We start from the raw sequence: 23,322 nt of genomic DNA on the forward strand, positions 1-23,322 counted from the left end.
AGTGTCCTAAGTGCTGTGGAGTGAGACATTCCTTCCTGGTTCCCAGCTCTCAGAGAAGGGAGAAGCAGCTCTGCAGGCTTGGCCTCTCAGAGGGACAAAGGCTAGGGTCGCTGCCGGTTGCAGACAGGGCTTCCACAGTCATTGTCACTCTGACAACCTGATATGAATGAGGCCTCAGAGCTAGGCAGGACAGAGGGCTGTCAGCATCTGCAGACCATGTCACTGCATACACTTAACAGAGCATGTTATCAGATCATAGAAGTTTTGTAATGAGAAAAAAGAAGGCCAGGATGGCCAAGTGACTCACACTGACTGACACTATGCTGTTTTGTGGCTACACATCCTCTCGTGTTCCTGGGAACCGAGAGGCAGGTTCCACCTGCTTTGATAAGAGGCATTCTAAATAAGATGGCCTATATAAATAGTGACCATATTTCCTGTCTAAAAATTGGGACACAATCAGACCAGTATAAACATACATCTGGAAGCCATCATGCAGTGTATATGAAACCAGGGCAGGTTTACAAAACCCAGGGTGTGTCTGTCATCAGCCATCCTACCTAGCAAGGTTCCCAGGACCCTCCCCTGGAGAGCTGATTCAGTAAGTCTGGGTGGTGCCTGAGAATGTATATTTTTAACAAGCACGAATTATATTTTATAATATTTAGTTTTCTTTAAGATAGTTCTACCTTTAAATGCCACTTAATGATAGCATCATTTATGTCAGTATATAAATGATAACAATAATGAATATTTATCTTCTCATAATTTTCTAAATAATAATATAATTTGATAATATCCATTTTAAAGAAAGAGGTTAAGTAACTTGTGCAAGGTTACACAGCTGGTAACAGAAAGGGGATTCAAATAGAGACTTAGCTTCACCAGCTGTACTTGTAACGAGTATGCAGCCGCCTGTTCGCTTTTTAAAAAGTAACGCCAGTTGATTTGTTCCCCAAAGTCAAAAAGATTTAGGAAAACATTTCTGATTTATTAGTCTTTTCAAATTACTTGCTATGTAAAGATACAGAGATCCAACAATATCTCCAACAAATTGTTTTTATCAAATGCTGCCCTCAAATTCATCCTTTGATGAAGTTTTGATCCTACCCTCCATACCTTTCCCCCGAAAGGGAAAAAGATGCAATCGAAAAGTCAATGGCTCCTCCCATAAAAATAATTAGTTTAGAAGAATTACAAATGGGTTATAATTTAGCCCAAAAATCTAGTCAAGACTATCGTATAGAGGGCTAGATTTTTAATACCAATTTACAAAGAACAGAAAGAAGTGATTTTCAACATTTTCTTAGCTGCTCTATTCTATCATGTCCTACACTGAAATTTAAAAAAAAAAGAAGAAGAAAATCGATCTTTTCTACTTCCTGCCTTAAAAAAACAAATAAATAAGGACTCGATAAGTGAAATGAACACCACCCCTTCACCCTCTCCAGCCTAAGGTTAATTCAAAAATTCATTCAAGTTTGAAAAGGACACAAAAGCCATAACCAAAGTCAAACTCATGATTCAACAAGTATTTATTGAGGGCTTCCTATACACCAGACACTGTTCCAGGTGCTATGGATACAGCAGGGAATAAAACAGGGACCCCTGGAGCTTCAGGGGAGCTCACAGTGAGAAGTTTGTCAGGCTGTGGTAGGAGCTGCAGAGTCAGAGAGTGGGGAGGGAGGGAAGGATTTATGTAACTGAAGTGGTCAGGGAAGGTCTCTTTAAAAAGGGGCCGCCTGAGCAGAGGCCTGAGGGAAATGGGAAGCAAACCACACAGTATCTGGGTGGAAAGCATCCCCCAAAAGGAATGAGTGCCTGCCCACCCCCCTCCCACCCAACGCACAATCCTCCAAATTTTTCTACCTGCATAGATGGCACCACCCTTCTCCCAGTTACTCAGGACTAAAACTGAGCTGGGATCCCCCCCTCTCCCTCTCGCTCTCCCTCTCCTTCTCCCTGGAGAATTGCCTTCCCCATTTTCCTTGGCCTAAAATACTCTCCCTCTCAACCTTCAGACCTCAAGCTAAAAGTCATTTCCCCAGGGTGACTTTTCTGATCTCCCCATTACATGCAGATCCTACACTGCACACTTACTATACTCTATACTTCTCCCAGCACTAATCGTGACTATAATCAAATCATTATGTCTGTAATTTAATGTCAGCCCTGCCCCAATAAACTAATCTCCATTAAGGCAAGAACCATACCAGTTGTACTTATTTTTGCATCTCCAGTGCCTGAAAAATAACAGAGTTCAGGAAATATCAGGGAAGGAATTAAGCCTGGCTTCTCATGCTTCTGTGTTCTCTTCTCAAGGAAAACATACAGTTGCATTTTTTTCACTGTATCGTCTATGCCACACAGATTTTATTCCTAATAAAAAAAAAAGTTAGGAGCTATGAAAAAGCCATACTGAAACAATGAAGTGAGCTGTTCAGACTCTGTGTTCAGTTTCATTTCATGTTACTGAACTCTATTCTGAAAGGGAAGCTGCCCCCTCCTAAGATCACACAGGTCAGTCACAAACACTCCTTGAGGAACAAATTAAAGTGATGTGCTTCTTGTCCATACTTATTCAGAATTTCTTTTAAAAATTAAAGATAATGGGAGTCGCTTACTCTGTGACAGGAAGTGAAAGGACAGTGCTGCACGATTTTCCCATGCCATGCAATTTAAATGTTAACAGCAGCCACCATTAGCTGTGCCCTTACCAGGTGCCAGGTACTTTGCTGCGTGCTTTCCACACGTTACCTCACTTAACTGAACTCAATCTGTGCAACTACACCATGATCCAAGTGATTAAATGCTTTGACCCCAGAATAGGAAGCAGCTCAAAACCTCTGCAAAGCTTGTCCATTACGACCCAGTGTTCTAGCATCAAATGTACTAGTACCCAAAGTGCTGGTACTGAATGCAAACCACTAAGCTCCCCCAGTTTATAAGCCCAGAGAAGGGCACAAAATCACACAGCCCACTGGCAACCAGGTCTGGCCAACAACTCAATCCCTGTCAGGTCATCCTTCTGACAAATTGAACCGATCCTCACAGAAGGTCCCAAAAACCCTCAGAATGAATGTCCCAAATCAAGCTTTCCTAAGAAACACTGCAATGTTATAAAAATCCTAAAGTATCATTTAGAGTTGAGCAAAAGCAAAACAGAAGGACTTTATCACTCTTCTTTCTTGCAGCTGCCACTGATCTGAATTCACACAAGTCCCTTCGCTCTCAGCTCCCATGCAGCTCTTACGAGTGACAGAAGCCCGGGAACACTGAGGCCCTGGGTCCAGGCCAGCCCAAGCTGAGCTACACAGGCTAAAATACAGGCAGCTCCGACACTCTTTTACCAAACACTCTGGAGGGGCAAGCAGCACAATTTTGTACATACGCTCACACTCTATACTGGAGCAGAGAGAGTGGAATAAGGTGTAGGCCACGGAATTCACCCCTGCACCCTGAATAGCACCCTGATTTTTATGGATCCCTGTGGCAAATCCTATCATTTGCATCCAACTGAATTTACTATAGAATCCAACTGCCTCATCCCTTCCCCAAATTAGCCAGTTAAAGCCAACAGCCTGGTATAATAATAACACTTAGCAGCATTGCTGGGCCTGCCCGGCCAGACTAAGCTAGAAATTACACACACTTGCTGATATGAAGCACTTATGGAGAAGTCATCCTAAATAGCTTGATGCTATCTTCAGGGGCTTCAAACCACAATATGCTAATACCCCGAAGTGGCAAAGCCCAGGAGAACTTCTGTTCTGACCAGGGGCTCCAAACCAGTGGCTCCTCTGGTGACAGTAAGTCCAAGCTCAGTCTGGGACAGGATGAGGCCCACTTAATCTCCCACAACAAATCCCATGAGGGAAATTCGCAGAGTGGGTCTACCATCCCCCGCCCCCCAGTCCCCAGCCACTCAGCCAGAAGCCCCAGCACCTCAGGCTTTAGGTAGTACACAGGTCCCCCAAAAGTGCTGTGTGACAGAAATACTCCATTGAAAACTATAGTCACTCACTCTGTGAGTTGTTTTTTAAGTCAAAATCAAATGAGAATGTACATAAGAGCACCTCGAACATTTAAAAAGCTAAACAATCTAAGAGTATAGGGAGTATGCCCTGCCAGTTTACGCAATGTGGATAAAATGAACAAAAGAACAGTACTTCCTGCCTTTAAAAGAACTTAAGAGTGGGAGAGAGGTTCTCACACACACTCTCTCTCACACACACGCACAGTGAAAATACTGTGCATGAATGTAAAGTAAAAATGCAAGGCAAGATTGAAGCACAATCTGGTTAAGACAGAGAGGCAGGTCCTTGTAACTGGGCTCCAACCTCGGGCTCAGTATTCAAGGCCTTCTGCAGGAACAGGGAGTCGTGAGTACGTAACCAACAAGTTCTTAAAGCAGAAGAGTACAAGGAAGACTCCCAGGGCTCAAGAACCTCACTGAAGACTACTTGTCTTCTCCTTAGGTCAAAGCCTGGCCCAAAAGATACATGGAATTGGCAGTTACTCACGGCATGTTATCTTAAGAGACACTCATAAGCCTGTATCTGCCCCAAAAGGTTCTTTCCAACCACCTGCCACAGTGGGCCAAACTCTGCCACTGGAGATCCTTTAGGTACACAGGTCTCCCTCTGCTTTAGACTTCGCACAGTGAAATCCCATCAGAGAGGGGGGACAGAGTAACCCCTCTCTGGCTTTTGACTAGTGCCTGGCATGATCCTCTCTCCTTTTGTCCGAGGGATCCACACTTATAAAATCTTTCAAGGCAAATTGCTCCCTCTCCCCTTCTAGCCTGTACATATTTTTATCCTTAGTCTCTAATGCTATTTGCTTCCATGTCTCTCTCCCTGTTCTGTATCAACAGCTCCAACAGTCTGATTCACCTCTGTATCTCCTAGCATCTGCACTCCAGCTCCCATGCACACAGTAGGTGGTCAATAAACATTCTGTGAATGTAGACTTTCAGATTATAATGCAGTAGGGCTTAGAGGGAGTAGACCGTGAGACAGAAGGGTCTTAATAGCAAAGACACCTAGCAGAGGCACGGGACAAGCATCCACTTGAAGAAGCGTACCACGGAGTAGCTGAACATAACAGCAGGATGCCTGAGCACCTGAGAGAGGGCGGGACAGGACAGAAGGAGATGGTGTGAAGGAGTGGGAAATAGACTTGCCCATACGTCCTAAAGCTCAGCACCTGACCAGCCTGGTACCTGTAGGGGGAAAAAGCAGATGTACTCTGGGGTGGAGGGGAGGGACAAAAAGGGTAAGCTCTGTCTCCATGACTTCATTTCTAAGGGTATTTGCCAAGAGCTGGGTTATGGGAGACCAGGAGCTCAAAAAGAAGAAAGCATTTGCAACAGCTACTACAGGAGTCAACTAGGAATCAATAAGACAGAACAAGGGGGTCAAAAAACTTTTTTTTTTTTTTTAAGAAAACATCAAGTTATAGATGCAAAAATTTCCAGAAAGATCCTAATCTTTTCTAGACTGTCACATACCACCTCCAAAACCCTCTGGGGGCTCTCTGTGCACAGGGTAATGGCCTGGGTTTGACGGCCTGCGAGGGCTGGCTCCCATCCTGCAATGCCGCCTGGGCCAGCTACCAAGAAGCTCATAGGCCGCTCAAGAGCTGATGGCAAAAGAAGACGCTGCTCTTGGCCCTGTACTAGTTGAGCTTCCACACACAGAAACTGTTTAGTGATTATTAAATGCAAGAACTCCCAAATCCAAACATTTAATTGTTTTGCAATCTAAATTTTAAACTGTCAGAAAATTATTGCCGCCCAGGTTTCCAAAACTACTAGCTGTTATAATCACCACATGGTTTTTGAGCAGGACTTCCTCTTAGCCAGCACCTTGACCTTTGCCACCCCACAGCACCTAGGGTGATAATGTGGACGTCTGGAAAAAAGAGGGGGGCCCTGCACCCAGCCATACTTCCCCACTACTGGAACACCTAGCAAGTCTCAAGGACAGCTAGCCCAGAGACCTCCTAGGTAATGATCTGAAATAGACCCAAAAATGAAACAGGAATACTCTTCCACCAGTTTTGCTTATAATTTTTGCATTATGCCCATATGTGGGTAATAAATGCTACCATTATGATGATATTAGTCAAAAACCTTGAGCTTCTCAGATGCAAGGTATTTAGTACCAGCAGGTCCCCAGTCACACAAGTTCAAGCCACACCAGCTGCTTCCACTCTGTCATAACTAAGGTTTCAACTGAGAAGGCCCTGGCTTCCTGATAACATAGTTAGGTAAAACAGGAACTGGGAACCACAGATGGCTGTCAGTGGTCTCTGGGAAAAAACAGCAAAGCAAGTAAAACCGCCCCTCTCAGCTCCAGTTTGGAAAGGTCACCAGAAACTGGTATGGTGAACTGAACTGAACTGAACTGGTATGGCCCTCTGGCCACCCAAAGGACCTAGTTGTGGCTCCCAAACAAGTACCCCTTTCCCCGACGAGTACTCAAGGCTTCAAAACTACCTTCACTGCTCCCTCTCCGACCCCATCCCAAACCCAAACTGCCCTTCCCAACCAGTTCAGGACATGGACAGGGACTGGACAATCCAAGGTGTGAATGACACAAAGGCTCCTTCTGACCCAGAGGTTGAAATAATAGCTCCAGACTCACCCAACAGGTATTACAATAATTGATTTAAAGATGAGACTAGCATTAAACACATATTCATCAATTAATGCAATCAGCATTAAGCTTTATATTAAGCTCAAAATCGAGCCACTTACATAAGCACAAACTGTTTTATTGTATTTATATACTTTTTGGAAAAATATAACGTACTTTAGCGCAAATATTTCTAACTGCTGTTTCACGTCAGAAACAGGAACTGGGTTATTCTTTAACAACAGGACGCTGCCAGGGAGCAGCAGGGGCTGTTTACAAAATGACCCCAAAGAAAACATCACACTCCATGTATTTTCAAACCCATGGAGAATAACTATGAAATCAAAGCTGAGTCTTAAATCTCATTTCAATTCCAACTTTCCTCCTACCAAAGGAAAGGAGGCATATTGTTAAGTTCAAAAGACCAAACAAGATATCAAAAAGCTGCCTGTGAGCACCAAACAAAAGATATTTCATATAAGTTATCTACAAATGCTAAAAATGCAATGCACTGCAATTATGCCTCTGCCTACATGTCATTGTGTTTTGTCATAGGTATTTCTAAGTAATGCAGTCTGAGTGTAATGTCCATTTTTCCTAGCTAATACAAGGGCAAGAAGGGAAACTGACATTTTGGTGATTGTCTACCTACCATGTGTATAAAACTTTGACGTAAGAAGTCTTTGAAATTGCTAAATGTCACTTAATATCCACTCTCTCTCTCTTCCTTGTAACAGAACCCCCAGTTTTTTAACTGATACCCAGAATAAGAACTGCAGTTCCCTTTTGCAGCTAGGTGTGGCCATGTGGCTATGCTCTAGCCCAGCAGTTCTCAAAGTGTGGTCTGCGGACACCGGGAATCCCTAAAATTCTTTTATGTAGTCCATGAGGTCAAAACTATTTTCATGATAATACTAAGACATTATTTGTCTTTTTAAAGCTCATTCTTCCATGAGTGTTCAGTGAAATTTTTCAGAGGCTACATGATACATGTGATACCACAACAGACTGAATGCAGAAGCAGAAATGAAAACCCAGCTAGCTTCTATTAAGCCAGACATTAAAGAGATTTGCAAAAATGTAAAGCAGTGGCAGTTTTCTCATTTACAGTTGGAAAATAGTTATCCTTCATAAAAAAAGTAATTTCTGCTAACCTATAAGGGGTTTTTTATTATTCTTAAATGAATAAGTATTTTTAAAATTTCTCACTTTTAATTTCTAATACAGAAAATATGTATATTAGTTTTCTATTGGAGCTATAACAACTACAAATTTGGTGGCTATAAAATAACACAAATTTATTATCTTATAGTTCTGGAAGTTACAAGTCCAAAAGCAGGTCTTATAGGAATAAAAACAAGGTGTTGTCAGGGCTGGTCTCCCCCTTGAGGGTCTACCGGAGAACTACGACCCCTGTGTGACTCCTTGGCTTGTGGTCTGCCTTCCAGCAACAGCGTTACTGCAACCTCTGCTTCAACCCTCACATCTCCTTCTCTGACTCTCTGAGAAGAACATTTCTGATAACACAGGGTCCACCTGGATAGTTCAGGATACTCTCCCTATATCAAGATCATTAACTTAATTACATCTGTAGTCTTCTGCCATGTAAGGTAACACAGTCACAGGTTCTGGGGTTAGGACATGGACATCTTTTAGGGCCATTATTCTGCTACCACAATATGCTACATATAACCCACACAAGCAAAGCTCTTTGGGGTCCTCAATAATTTTTAAGAGCATAAAGGGGTCCTAAAACCAAAACATTTAAAAACCACTGCTCTAACATGTGAACAGATTAAGGTAGTTATTAGCTGGGAAAAATAAAACTCAGAAAAGCTAAGTGATTAACCAAAGTCCTACAGACTGTGAGTAGAACTTCAACTTGAACCCAGGTCGTCTGGCTACGATGAACGTAGCATGGCTCGCCCTGTGCCATGCTGCAACCCCTGAACTTTCTGACTATACCAAAGGCAAACAAAAATTATTCCGCAGGCATTTTTGCAGACATCAGATACAGGACATGACAGCAAGCATCCAGATGTGAATTTGGTAAGCAGGAGGGAAGACAAGTTGGAGAGGAAGGTGTTTAAAATAATCCTAACTTTTCAAAACCTTATTTAGAAAGATACTAATTAATTATCTCGTGTGAGAAAGGAGCCAAACGTTTCAAATGGCCAAGTGTTCCAGTGCCAAGTCATACAGAGATGAGTAACCCTTCTCACTGCAGAGGAACATGATTATGACTAAAGCACAGGAGACACAGCAATCACTGCTCTGGGTTATATGACGGGGCCTGATCACCAAAGGCAGAGTCATGGTCACTCGTCTTGACAATGGCTGTCAGGCCCCAGTTTTTAACACCCTAACTGACATGGACATCTGAAAGACCGCATTTTGGAGCTGTCTCTCTGCATCTTTTTGATATGACCAGAGTCACAACTTCACAGTAAGAAAGAAACTGCACTCAGGTGAACTCTGTTGAAATCATGCTAATGATCTAAATCACAACCTTCAAAGGGACACATTTACAGTAAAAAAAAAAGAGAATGGGAGGCTCAAAGGGACACTTCCTGCTCTGCCAAATGAGCTGCCCAGCGGAGGCCAACAGAACTGGAGTGAAGGCAATCGCATTGCTTTCCCTACTCCCCAGCAGTGAGCACTTGAGGCTGATGGCCGGAGCCCCAGAAGGCCAGGCGGGGGCCCCCTCGGGAAGCCCTGCCATCCCTGGCAAACTTTTCCAGTCCTACTTTCATAGCTACCCAGCTCCCCAGGTGAGTGGGTGCTCAGCTAACCCAACCATTTGGAATGCAAAAACCAACAGCAGTGCCTGAACTGACAGCCAAGAAAAACCCAAGAATAAAAGGATACAGATGTAAGTTACTACTCATTGGGATTTGCCATCCAAGGGGAAAAAAGCCACAGAATTTTCTAATATTTATATTTTCCACATGAAAGTGTGGAGCCAATACCAGGAATTCCTCAGAGAATCTCTATCATATAGCTCAGCATTTCCTAGGAATGTTTCCAGGGCCTGCCTTCTCTATGATTATACTATCATTACAAAAATCCAACCTATAACCTACAAAGCATAAAGACTTTTGCCAATTAGAGACATGCCTAACCTAGCACTTTTATCCCCAAATCTACACACCCCTGTCAGATCTGTGTAGCCTCTAAAAAGGTATAGTTGCCTACAGGTGATTATTCTGCTGTAGAATGAATAAAAAAACTATTAAATCAGCGATCTCATTTGACATACATTTTGAAAGAATTTTTTTCATGTGCCAAAGCCCAAGGCAACTTTAACATTTGATAGACCAAAAATTTCACGCTGCTTTCTATGCCTATTAAGGAGATGTAGAATGTAAGAATGTGGAGCTTACAGAGATGATGCCTCTAATTCACAACACCAAACATCTGTTTTCTTCACTCTATGTGAAGAAGAAAGGCATCCGCAGGCAGAGACCCACAGCTAAATCTTTATCTCTAGGATTCTGTATAGAAAGAAAAATGACACTTTGACAGAAAATAGATTGAGAGGCATAATGAATTGATGCTGAATATGTACTCTGTTCTGATGAGTTATCCCAAGAGTAGTAATTCCAATTTCCAAGGGAATAAATATTCAATATTAACTAGAAAAAGAATCCAGGCAAATGTGTAAAGATATAGTATATGATGTGGCTTAGCTAGCTTTCAGGAAGATCATTATTTTAACATTTTCTTTATCCTTAAATGAAATAAAGGAAAGTAATTTAAAGTTTAAATGGTTTTTAAAAAATTGATAAAGGGCATGTACAGAAAACTAATTTTTAAAAATTACTTGGGCATGCCCAATTTAGGAATTATGGTGGATTAGATATTCGCAAAGCCCTTCTATTATATTATAATTAGATTCAGGATAAATTATTTTTAATAACACTTTTTAATGCATTGGTTAGCTCCAGGTAGAGCAGGTAGAGAAAAAAACCCATGAGAATATGGCAGGAACAGTGCACTGAAACCTAAGCAAAGAGTGCTAAGGAGTGAGCAAAGAAGAAAGCCAAAGCTGCCCTGAAGGCAACTATGAATACCAGCAATGAGATGGGGCTTCTAAATCTCTAGCTTTCAGCAAGGTCGGGAAAGTCCAACCTGACATCAGGTTTCCAAAATGAACAAAAGTGGTCCTGGGTCTGTAGCATCCTCCTGGTTGCTATTACAAACACACACACATCTCAAGAAATAAATACCTAGCACTCTGGGAGGCTGAGGCGGGCGGATTGTTTGAGCTCAGTTCAAGACCAGCCTGAGCAAGAGCGAGACCCCATCTCTACTAAAAATAGAAAGAAATTCATCGGACAACTAAAATTATATAGAAAAAATTAGCCGGGCATGGTGGCGCATGCCTGTAGTCCCAGCTACTTGGGAGACTGAGGCAGAAGGATTGCTTGAGCCCAGGAGTTTGAGGTTGCTGTGAGCTAGGCTGATGCCATGGTACTCTAGCCCGGGCAACACAGTGAAACTCTGTCTCAAAAAAAAAAAGAAATAAATACCTGAAGATTCTAAGACATAATTATCAAGAAAATATTAGCATATAATCAAAACTCACCGTGCACACTAGGAAAGAAGCACAAAAACAGACTTAGAACATCAAGGTTTTCAGATACTGGCATTATCAAATACTGGGTGTAAAACAACTTTGGTGTCGTCTGAATATATGAAAGATGAAGCAAAAAAAATGAGCAAGCAAAAAGAAACCATCAAAAAATATCAAGGTAAAATAAAGATTTTAGAAACAAAAAATATATAATCATTGAAATTTAAAACTCAATGACTGGGTTAAATAGAAGATTCAACACAGCCGAAAAAAGAATTCTTGAACTAGAAGCTAAATCTTAAGAAATTACCCAGAATAAAGCAGAGAAAAACATTGAACAGAAATAAAAAGATATAAAAGATAAAAAGAGAAGTTCTAACTTCCATTTAATCATAACCAGGAGACAATAGAGAAAATGGAAAAGGGATAGTATTGAAAGCATTAATAGCTGAGAAATTTTCAAAGCTGATTAATAAAATGAATCCACGGATACATAAAACACAACAAAGATAAAAAATAGAAAGCTGTACATAGTCACATTGTAGCAAAATTACAGAACACCGAGGGCAAGTAAACAAACTTAGAATAAGTCAAATCGTCTAAAAAACAGCAAATGAAAGACTAACAGATGTCCTAATAGAAAAATAAAAGCTATAGGACAATGCAACAGTATATTCACAATGCTGGGAGAAAATAACTGTCAACTAAGAACTACAAGAGTAAAACAAAGACATTTCTGAAACCAAAACTGAGGGAAGTTACCACCAAGAGATTCTTAGGAAAAAAAACAAAAAAACCTGAGGAGGAAAGGAAGGGAAGAGGAACAAGAAATGGTAAACATATAAAATTAAACAAATACCATCTCTAAACAATAACAATTCTCTAATTGGTATGGTGAAACATAACAGAACTGAAATACTGAAATACTGAAAAGAGCAGATAAGTACAGAAGGAGAGAGCCTTCATTAGGTGTCCTTTTATATTATTCTAAAAAGTGATTAGATTACCTTAAAAATTGACTCTAAAACTGTTAAGTGTGCACAGTGTACTTTCAAAGTAATCATCAGAAGAACAGAAATAGAATGTATAATTTCCAAATCAGCAGAGAAAAAAAATTGAATTAAAACAAACCAATAAAAATGTCAATCCAAAAGAACAAAAATTAGTAATGGAAATGTACCGTGTACACATAGTACCATAGTACCATGTACACATAGTTAAAAGAGAATTTCAGACTATACTTCAAAAATCAAAAACAAAAACACAGAAATAAGCTGTATTAGCCATACCAGAGTCAAAATTAGTCTACATTAAAACCACTAACTCTGTTCTCCAAAGGATACTAAAAAGAAAGATGTTCGATCTCACTATTAATCAGTGACAATGATACACTATTTTACACACACTAGTCTGGCAACAAAATACCAAATGTTGGAGGGAAGTGAGGCCACAGATGAACTGTGATAGATTCTCACAATAGAATTTTATTTAACCAGAAAAATTTACTACCATTACATGCAACAAGTAAAGCTTACAACATAACCAAGCAAAAAAATGCAAGTTGAAAAATACTACATGTGATATACCATTCTTTTCCAGCTTAAAAACAAGCAAAATATTGTTTGGATATACATACAAACACAGTAGCCACATGCCAGAATGGAAATTGACAATGACACTAAAAATACTGTTCAGTTCTGCTGGCTTTTATGTTCTAGATCAAACTCTTATCTCATCTCAGATTGGCACTCTGAGCAGCACTAGCCTAGACTGTTCAACCCCCGAGAAGAGGGCAGATCTGGTAACTACAACATAATCTGGGATAAAAGCCTCAATCAAAAGCAATTCCAAATTAAGGGAAAAGGTCTGGCCCCAAATGACATCCTACAACCTTTCCCACCTGGTTTATGTAACTTCAGATCCAGCAGCGCCCTTTTCTGTCACTTCCAGTGACTCAGGCTGATACTAATTCCTGTGTCCTTTGTTTTACCATTTCTAGCCCCCGGCCCATGTTGCTTGCCTCCTCCAAGGAGGGAGCTGGCCTCTTCAATTCTTTTTCCTACCTTCCCCAAACCCCACCGGCCTTTCCTTGGCTGATTTCACCCTGGGGCACCACGAAGGCCTGAAGTTCCCCATCCCATCAGAGCCTCACGCACTCTCAGAACAAAGCAGGAGCAATTACAAAGAACTTCAGATCCAGAAGTTCTTTGAGGATGGATGAAATGCTGATTTTTGACTCACCTATATTGCCTTTTATATACCCTCTGCTGTGCTCCAACTTCACTGTTTTTAAAACTCAGAAAGTCTACAACTCCTTCAGTCACTGCAGCTTTGCCTGGAATAATAAGGACAGGAAATTAGGAAGGAGGCAACCAAAAGGAACCAAAGGGTCCACTGGGGAAAGAAACTCCCTCACATAATCGATCAAGGAAAAACTTTATCTTTAATAGTAAAAAAGCCACCCAAATTAAGGAAAATCTCTACCTTAGTCTAAGCCATTTTAATCAAAACTATTAATAGTAACTTAACGTTTGCAGAAGAAATCATTATTATTTACAAAGAGCTTTCACATGCATTTTCTCATTGGAGCCTTAAGATCTTGAGAATAGACAAGTATTATTTTAAGATGCAGCAACTGAAGTTCCCAAAGGTTAGGGAACTTCCCCTGACCACTCAACCAGCAAGTGTCACAGAATAAATTAGAGCCCAGCTCTTACGATCCATTGTTCCAAACTCTTCTATGACACCAAATGGCATAATAATTTCAACTTGAACAGCAATATTATTATTTCTTCTTGCACTAGATATGCTTTCTTGGCCAACAGGTATAGAATGGCTTGGGCTGCTAAGTGACAGAGACACTACCATAGGATTAATGTATCTGCCACAGACAACCCAAACGGTAGAAAATCCATACCAAGAGTCATCAGAGACAACTGATCTTCTTCACATGCCTTCCTTTTCTCTTTAAGTCAGAGTTATAATTGATGAGCTTTTTAAAATTTATTATTTGGAAATAATTTCAAGCTCACAGAAGAGTTGTAGAATAATAATAGTACAAAGAATACTCATGTACTCTTTATCCAGATTCATCTACTATCAACATTTAACCCATTTACTTAATCATCCACTCCCTCTCTCCGCACACTCACTTGACGTTTTTTTTCTAAGCCATGTGGAGACAAGTTCCATATAACATAGCCCTTTAACTCTAAATACTTCAGAATTTATTTTCTAAGAATAAAGATAGTCTCTTACATAACCCCAACTTAGTTATCAACCTTAGTAAATTTAATATTGATATAATACTTTAATCTGCTGCTATATTCAGTTAACCCAATAATGCTCTTTATAGTATTTCTTTTTCTTCCAATTCAGGATTCAGTCCAGGGTCAGATATTGCATTTAACTGCCATTTCTCTTTAGCTCCCTTTAGCCTGAAACACACAGCTTTCCTTTGTCTTTTATGACATTAACACTTTAGAAGAAGACAGCCTCTCCCCGTTTTTATATTAATAGAACATTTCCATTTTGACTTGTCTGACATTTCCTCAGGTGATTCCTGATGATTCAGTTCAGATTATGCATTCTCAGCCAGAAAACTACTGAAGTGATGTTTTCTTCTCTGGATATCACATCTGAAGGCACACAAAGTCCATCTGCTCCAGCTTGGTGATGTTAATAATTTTGATCATTTAGTCAAGGTGTTGTCCAACTTCTTCAATGCAAAAATACTACTTTTCCCCTTGCAACTAATAAGTAATTTATGGAGAGACACTTTCAGATCATGCAAATAACTTGTCCGTCATCAAAATTTCCCCCAAGATTTGCATCCAGTGGTGACGCTGCCTGATCAAAACTTTATACTGTGATGGGTGCAACATCCTAACTATTCCAACTCCAGCATTCCCTCCATACTACCATTGATTACTCAGCATTCTACATTATTTGTTCATATATTTATCTACTTAGGATCAGCTGGGATACATGAAGTTCTACTTTTTAAATGATTTATAATATATACCTGTACTTAATTATTTCAATATTCAAAGTATCTCAGACTTGGCCAGGGAGAGTCCCTTCAAGCTGGCTCCCATCTCTTTGTGACATCCCCTTCCCCCCCCTTTTTTTTGTCCATACTTTTATTTTCTTAGTTTCTGACATTAAAAAAAAATTGTCCTGGGCTCATCTAGTACCTTTCCTGCCTCTGCCCTGGATGTCATCACTTCTCCAAAAAGCAGCTCCTCTCTGTGCAGGATGCTGCTAGAGACCAAGATGTGGCATAACACTGTTTTACAGTCACTATTTCTACTGATTACTTTTTATTTTGAATATAGGTCACATTTCCCTGCTTCTTTTCTATTATAAGGCAGACAATTAGAGGCTGTTCAGTTTTGTTCTGGTGGCAGCTAAATTACTGGTGGATACTCCTGATCCTGTCAGGCCTGGCTTTATACTTGGTTAGGACAAGTCTATTTCAGTTATGTCCTTAGTCCTAGCTCATCGCCCTTACCCATCCTGGGGCGGGGGTCTCAACAGAATGGCTAAGGTGTTCAGCAAGGTCTTTCCACCCAGGCTGGGCGAGACCCCAACCTTTCTAAGTAATGCATGGCTCCTGGCATTGCCACCCTGTTCTTGGCCTGGTAGCAGCTATTCTTTGCTAGGTCTCAAGCTGGGGAGGTCTCAGCCCTTGTGAAGCTCCCTCCTCTCCAGCATCCTGCCATACAAATTCTACCCTTTTCAGCAGCGTTGAACCCCAATATCTGCCTTCTCAGTGCTAAGAGACCACCATGCTCTGCTAGGGCTCACCTCCCTGTACATGCAAGGAAAGTGCTCAAGTAGAAAACCAGGGCAATTGTGGGTACCCGTCATGTGATTCTCTTTTCCCAAGAATCACAGCCCTGGCTGCCTGTTGTCTACTGCCTCATAGATGGTTGTCCCATTTTCTAGTTGTCTACCACAGGAGAGCAAGACCAGCAACCGCTACCTCTCTTTTTCTCTTTAGGCCTCCATCACTAAATAATGACTGAGGAACACAGGGCTGCCATTCTGGGAAGGGTTAAGAATCACACACTATCAACATATAATAAATGCTCCTTATTTAAACATTTCAAAGAAACTCACTTTCTAACAATCTGTTTCTTAGAAATGCATGTGCTTACTTTTACTGCAGCACTGTGGCAAGAGAAATGCTCTCTAGCAGTGAGGCCATTCCAAATAAAATGACAGAGAAATGTCTCTATTCCTTCCAGAAAGCTGATACTGACTTCAGATAGCCAGCTGGCTATCACCCTCACATACATTTGCATTTATTTCCATCCCTCTTCCTCCAAATGGTATACACAGTGCTAGAGTCTATCCAAAGCAATGAAAGTTAGTTGAGTTGCTGTTCTTCACTTTTCTTGTTTATGTGTATGCACTTAGGGGTGGGGAGAAGATTCCTTTTCACATAAATCATGTTCTGGTGTATTTCCATTTCCACTTCTAACCACTTTTGAGAAAATAATCAGAAAACAATAGTCACAAAGAAAACTTATAACCCCAGTTACAAAGCTAATCAAAAGAAACTGGCAAGTAAGAATAGTATTTTATCACATACTGGAGAAAAGAGGATTTTGCAATCACAGGAAAATGAAGAACAGGTCTTTTCCCACTCAGACCAGTAGATTTGTGCCCACCACATGTATACACATGTGCGATGTTCCAAACAGTGTGCCAGGCTGAAATGTGGGACAGCCTCTTGCTACTTGTTGAGCAGATTTTCTCCGTATTAGAAATTTCGGCCCATCTAATTCATTTTGTCAAAGGAATCAATGCATGACAAGTTACAGCTTTCTTTGGTTTTTACTTCAGGTCCCCTGAAGCTTAAATGCAAGCACCTGACGTAAATACAGGGCTTATTTGTCCCTTTGCCCCACTCGCTGTCCAGGAATTCCCCATCCTCTCACGCCTCAGCAAAGTCTTCTCACAGGTCTCGGTGTCTCCTGTGGACCCTGCTGAATCCTGTTTCCTCAAGTCCGCATGTGTCCAGCGCCCTAATTAAGTATAAATTCTTCTGTAGGTCCTCATTTCCCAGGAATTCAGCCAGAGCCCCTGGGCTTGATAAAACAAGGACCTCATGATTGCTCCCTGCCCCCTTTTCCATTTCATCTCCTGACACTTTATGCCTCACTACTAGTAACACTCATAGCCATTTCCCCTGCGGGAAACACCCTTTCTTCCCTTGACTAACTCACTGGGGCTTGACAACCTCTGGGAAATTTTTCATGACCACCATTCAAAGATGCGTTAGTGTCCCACCCCATGCTCACTTTTTCAATAACTAACTTTACTGAGTGCTCTCCATGAGCTAGACACAGATGGGCACTTAACATGCATTATGTCATTTAGTGGTGCCACTAATTCTGTAAAGTAGGTGCTGTTATCATCAGCCCACTTTACAGAGGAGCAAACATGTGGAGAGGCTGCACAGTATCCTGACGCCACACAGCTGGGGGTGGTCAAGCCAAACGGCTTATAGGCTTTTCATTATAAACAACACAAAAGATATTTCGTTGAAAAATCAACAGCATAACATGTGTTTCCAGGGAAAAGGCCCAGAATGTCAATGGTGACCCCATGACAACACTAAAAAGGGTAAGAATAAGATGTAACTCATCAGAACCCTTCAGAAGAGGGTGCCATAGAAAGACCCATAAATTAACATCAACTATAATGCCCATAATAAAGACCAAGACAGGGTAACCAGCAATTTCTGAGAGTCAGTAATATACACATGGTTCAGGCAAAATAATGTTTAGAAGTAGTGGGGGAAATGAGGAAGGATGCTCTTACTACGGACGAAAAAAAAGGTATTAAATCAAAGATTAAGAAGAGCTTTCAGAGGGAAGAGTCCTGAATATTTATAAAATTAAATCAATTCCATTCAAGAAGTTCTTATATTGTGTAACCAATAGGATCCTCTATTAGGGGTGACATGTTGGCTCCTACACAAATTGAATAAGTGAGGATTAGTAAATGGGCAATCATCTGCTGTGTCCCATCTGGGCCGTGTATGTCACTGATCCAGTATGCCCATTTCTGCTCCAGGCTGTGGAGCTGGGGAGCTAGAGGAAGTGTGAGCAGGAATGTTGATGACCAGCTGGCTCACAAATGCCACCCTGACAGTCTCATGAAGAGTCAGAGAGGATCAATATTTCAGTATAGGCACCTCACACAGGTTACAGACCTTGACTGTGAGGATGACAACCTCATTTCATAATACACATCAACCAAGGTCAGAGTGATCAATGCTGGGCTCTACACTTTTTGGGGAAAATTGAAAAAAAAAAAAAAAAGTAAATCAAAAGTAGAAGTGTAAAGATCACTGAAACCTAACTTGACATATGAAATTCATAGAGAAAGTTTAATCTAGGGAAGAGAAAACAAGGAAGACCATTTTAATATCATTTTAAGCACTACTCTGCTATGAGCAATGGATGAGATTTTTCCATTTCCACCAAAGATAGAGCAGTGAAAAGAACTTTAAGCTAAAGCATGGGAATTTTAGCTTCAATACAAAGACTTTCCCAAAAGCAGGAATTTTTAACTAAGGAATATGTAGTCTGTATACCCATGACAAGATTGCTGTGTTAATTACCAATATGCAAAATTCCCATACTAATACTCAAGTAAAATACCTGATTCTGCCTCAGGAGTTGCAACAATAACTGATAATACAACGGTTTGTTGAGTGCTTTACTATAGGCTAAAGGATACTCAGGGAGACCTGAGGGGAAGCCCATCTATGCTACGGCCATGGGATTCACACCAGACCTCTTCAATTCAAAGGACAACCTCTTAACTACAAGGACAATGCACATGAAACTTACTATTTATAAAAAGGGATAATACCTGCCTCATGAGGTTTGAGAAACAATTCAATAAGTTAATCATAATACATTTAGCCTGTGTCTATCATATAGCAAGCACTTCTTGCATGTTAGTTATTATTATTGACAAATAATTTTAACCTTGCTTGGGCCAACTTCTTCCAGTTATTCAATTCCTGTTTCTATTAAAGCCAAGAGAGAGGGTTTAGGTCAATGGGGCAAATGTAACTTCAAGATGAAAAAGAACCACACAGCCCATCCATAGCCATCCACTCCCTCAACAGACTGACAAAACACACCTATCACGTGTGGAGCACCAGGGTAGGCCTTTGGGGGGAAAGTGAAGACGAAAATGGCACAGCCCATAGCTGCGCTAAAAGACGTTATGATCTTATCATGAACCACAAACACTTTCAGTATACTCGCTAGGTGTCAGGCAGTGCATTATGCACCGTGTATGTGGTGTGTGTGTATTCTCATAAATATTTACTCTTTTAATCCTCAGAACAACTCTTTAAAGTATTATTTATTATTCCTAATTTACAGATGAGAAACTGAAGCACAGAGAGGAAAAAGGAACTTGCTCTATGTTACATAGCTTGTACAGAGCTAAGTTGTGATTCAACTCCAGGCCGTCCGGTTTCAGAGTCTTGGTCTCTCTTAACCACCCAATATACAGCCTCTCCCCAGACTTGTCCACTAAGAAATAGAGCAAGGACAGACTATGATAAGGACCCAGCAGGAATATAAATAAAGTGCAGTGCTCATGGGTGAATGGTGCTATCTTGACACATAACAGAAAGAACATGAGTCCTTAAACTCCAGAATGATGTGTTTAATCAAACTGCAGCAACCCAGACTGAAAGTCATCCAAAAACACTTATGTCTGTCACCCTGAAGGGCCATCTTCTCAGTTATTTAACACATGCTGCAGGGAAAGAGAAGGGCTAAGAACCTGGGCTTAGAAGTCAGACATGCCTGGGTTTTAATCGCAGGTCCTCTAATGACAGCTATGTGACCTTCAACAAGTAAATTACTTGATCTCTCTCAGTGCATCAGTGCTCTCATTGTAAGGATTAAATGAGATAATTTATGTAAAGACCTTAGTTCTAGCACCTGGCACTAAGTACTAAATAAATAATAAAAATAAATGAATATTATTGCTGTTGCTGTTTTGCTTCAAGACTCAGTCCTAAGCCATGTGAGAAAACACCAAGTATACAATTTTGATCTATAAACCAAGAAGGATGCAATTTATAAGATTTGAAATACATTGTGGATTAAGATATCAAAAAGCATGAACTATAATAACTCAAAAAGTATGATAAATCTGTGTTTTAAAATGCTAGAGAATAAAAAAGTCCTTTATCTTAAGAAATAAGAGCTGTTACTGTATATTGAGGGACTACTCTGTCCTTAGTCCTGTAACGGGCACTTCACAGATGTTATTGAATCTTCAAAACCAACAGGGGCTTGTCAAATGACTGAGTTTACAGATGAGGATTCTGACCCTCTCGGGGGTTAAGTGATGGACTCCAGGTCACATCGACAACAACCAGCTGAAAGATTCACCAGCAAGGCAATCGGAAACATAGCCATTCTGCAAAGCATTTCTTGGTACCAATCGGGATTTCACTGAGCAACATTTAATGCAATCCATCTCTACATCCCTACGATGCATACTGAGCTTTAAAGAAGCCCAAATCCCTGAGAGGTTATGACATGCCACCAAAGTGACATACTACTACAGATCTCATTCTATCATACAGTTTAGTCATAATGTCCCTTGGAAACATTCTCAGGTGTGAGTAATTTACAAATCGTCATGGCTATGCAAAAGTGACTAGATTTCCACAGTGACACACGGGGTTCTAGAGCTGGGACACTAATGAAAACAAGGGAACATCAACGGCATAAGACAGAGTATGTGCTTGGGGTGGAAAGAGAAAAACAAGATAAATCAAAATATACTTTTCTAATTTTGTTGACAGCAGAACATCCTTATCACAAATGTCTAAATCATTGACATGCAAACTTTTTTACCTAGGGTTTTCTGTGTGAACCCTGTCCTCAAGAAAAAAGGAGGCAGCAAGAAAGTTGTGTAAATCCTAAGACTTGAGCTTCTAATACTTCCAGAATATAACTGACATCCCTGAGAGTAGAGTACATGTTTTGGTAACCACTGTATCTTGGCACAATATACTACCAGGTATATTGTAGGCCTTCAATAATTGAATACGGGTGGATATTCACACGTAGCCATAATACAAAATGTAGAAGAGAAAGGTGCAAAGGGTTGCCTGGTAAGGATTACTTATCCCATTCAAAGTGTTCTTTGGAACTTAATAGTCCTAGAAACATGGGATTACAAAAGATTAAATTTTCTGAATTATTATTTTGATTGTTTTAATAAACACATACTTTGGGGTGAAAAATGCCTCTCTACCACCAATATTTTGAAATACTTACTGGCCTAAAAAAATGCCTTCTAATCTACTATTTGAGAAGAATGAATCATATAAAAAAAATTTTATTGCAGCATTGTGCTTGATACAACAGACACTAAGAAGAACAAGGCTGGGCCAACTATAGTTTAATGGAGAGACAGACTGTAAACAATTACTATGCTGTACCGTACAATTAGTGCTTTCGGTAAAGTAAAACCATATGCCCGGGGACACAGAGGAGGGAATGACTAACCCTGCTTACATTTCAATCCTACACTGTAAGAAAGGAGCTTTCTTTCCTCCAGTGTCCTTTGTGATTTCCTTATCCAATCCTCGTTATTTTTTTTAAGCAGAAAAAAGCACAATCCATCTATATACTAAATATTTCTAAATAACCACCAGGCTCCTCAATCATCATCCCACCCCTTGAAAAGCTGCACACTGCCTTAATGTACACTGTTTAAATAAGAAGTTTCTAAGTAACGATCAGCCACACTGTAATACCTAACTTGAATATTTTAGCAGAACTTTATCAGTACTTTTTGGCCTTAGTCATTTCTTTCAATTAAAACCGTATGTAATTTTCTATCCAAAAATCTTAAAGACACAGCCAAATGGATGGTCTATCTAAAATTATGACACCATCATTAGTTGTTCATTTTATTAAATTATTTCAATGTAACTTGGTAATGTTGTTGGTGTGACTGAACCTTAAAATTATTTCTAAATTTCTGATAGGACAAAAAGGGAAATGGGACAGGCCGCATAATTCTGATCAAAGGGAAAAAGATAAAAGGGTTTTTCCCCCCTAAGTATTAGGAAACAGAATCCTCTTTTTTAACAACGGTTTGTACAATAAATGCAAAAGCAGCGTGGTCTCTTATATTTTTACTAAAAAGCTATGAGCATAATATTAAAGTATGCCTTTGGGAAAAAAATATTAAAAGGGGAATCACTGAAAATGTAGCAATAAACACCTTTTTCTTATTTCATGTTAAAAAGTACTAAATAAGATAACTCAAAAAATTGGGCAGGAAGGTGTCATAAAGAGGTTGGTCCCCAAAACAGGACCTTCCAGGAAAACCATTTGGATATGGTCTTTTACACAGAAGAATCCCAGAAATAACTGAAGTAAAAGGTTTCCTGAATTTTCAACAACTACTTCACTATTCAGAAAGCTGTCATCTCACTTGGCTGCAGCAGGCATTGTTTACGTCAGCCCCATCACCTTCACTTTGATCTCAAACTTGTTATCAGTGAAGATCCTCTTGTCACCCACCTAATAGAAGGTAAGGAACAGTCCTAAAGTATGTTGATAGGTTTACTTCATATTCTAAAAAGAACACATGTATACAAACTACCTGTTTGTACCTTATTCTCTTTGCTCAACTTTTACTTTTCTTAACAGTAACAAGCTATTCTATTTGTTTGGGGAAGTGCCACACCTTATATATTAATTCACAGGTACATACCAAGTCCTCGAATAATGTTGTTTTGTTATAACATTGATGAGGAAAAAAAAATGATTCCGTGGCCAGGCCACTGTCACTGGCTATGTTTGCAAGTTTGCAGGTTCCCCCATGTATGTGTGGGTTTTCTCCAGGTACTCCAGTTTCCTTCTATATCCCAAAGATGTGCCCCTTACGTTCACTGGCATATCTGCATGGCGCTGGTCTGGATGAGTGTGGGTGCATGTGTGAGTGCGTCCTGTGATGGGATGGAGGCCTGGCCAGGGCTGGTTCCTGCCTGGTACCCTGAGTTCTGAGATGGGCTCCCCTACCTGAGAC

General features: G+C 40.3%; 1 protein-coding gene across 3 annotated transcripts in view; it reads right to left on the minus strand.

Moving 5' to 3' along the window:
* SGMS1 (sphingomyelin synthase 1) overlaps positions 1–23,322 on the minus strand; it is a 278,456-nt gene that overhangs the window by 168,098 nt on the left and 87,036 nt on the right. For 2 of the 3 annotated variants that reach the window (XM_012659756.1, XM_012659757.1), the window contains exon 3: positions 13,459–13,552. The gene's annotated coding sequence lies outside the window, so the exon portion shown is untranslated. Of the gene's footprint in view, positions 1–13,458; positions 13,553–23,322 lie in introns of those variants that run through there. The other variant, XM_012659758.1, reaches the window with a different exon arrangement.

Source organism: Propithecus coquereli, unplaced genomic scaffold, assembly GCF_000956105.1.
Source record: "Propithecus coquereli isolate 6110/MARCELLA unplaced genomic scaffold, Pcoq_1.0 Scaffold63, whole genome shotgun sequence".
Lineage (NCBI taxonomy): Eukaryota > Metazoa > Chordata > Mammalia > Primates > Indriidae > Propithecus > Propithecus coquereli.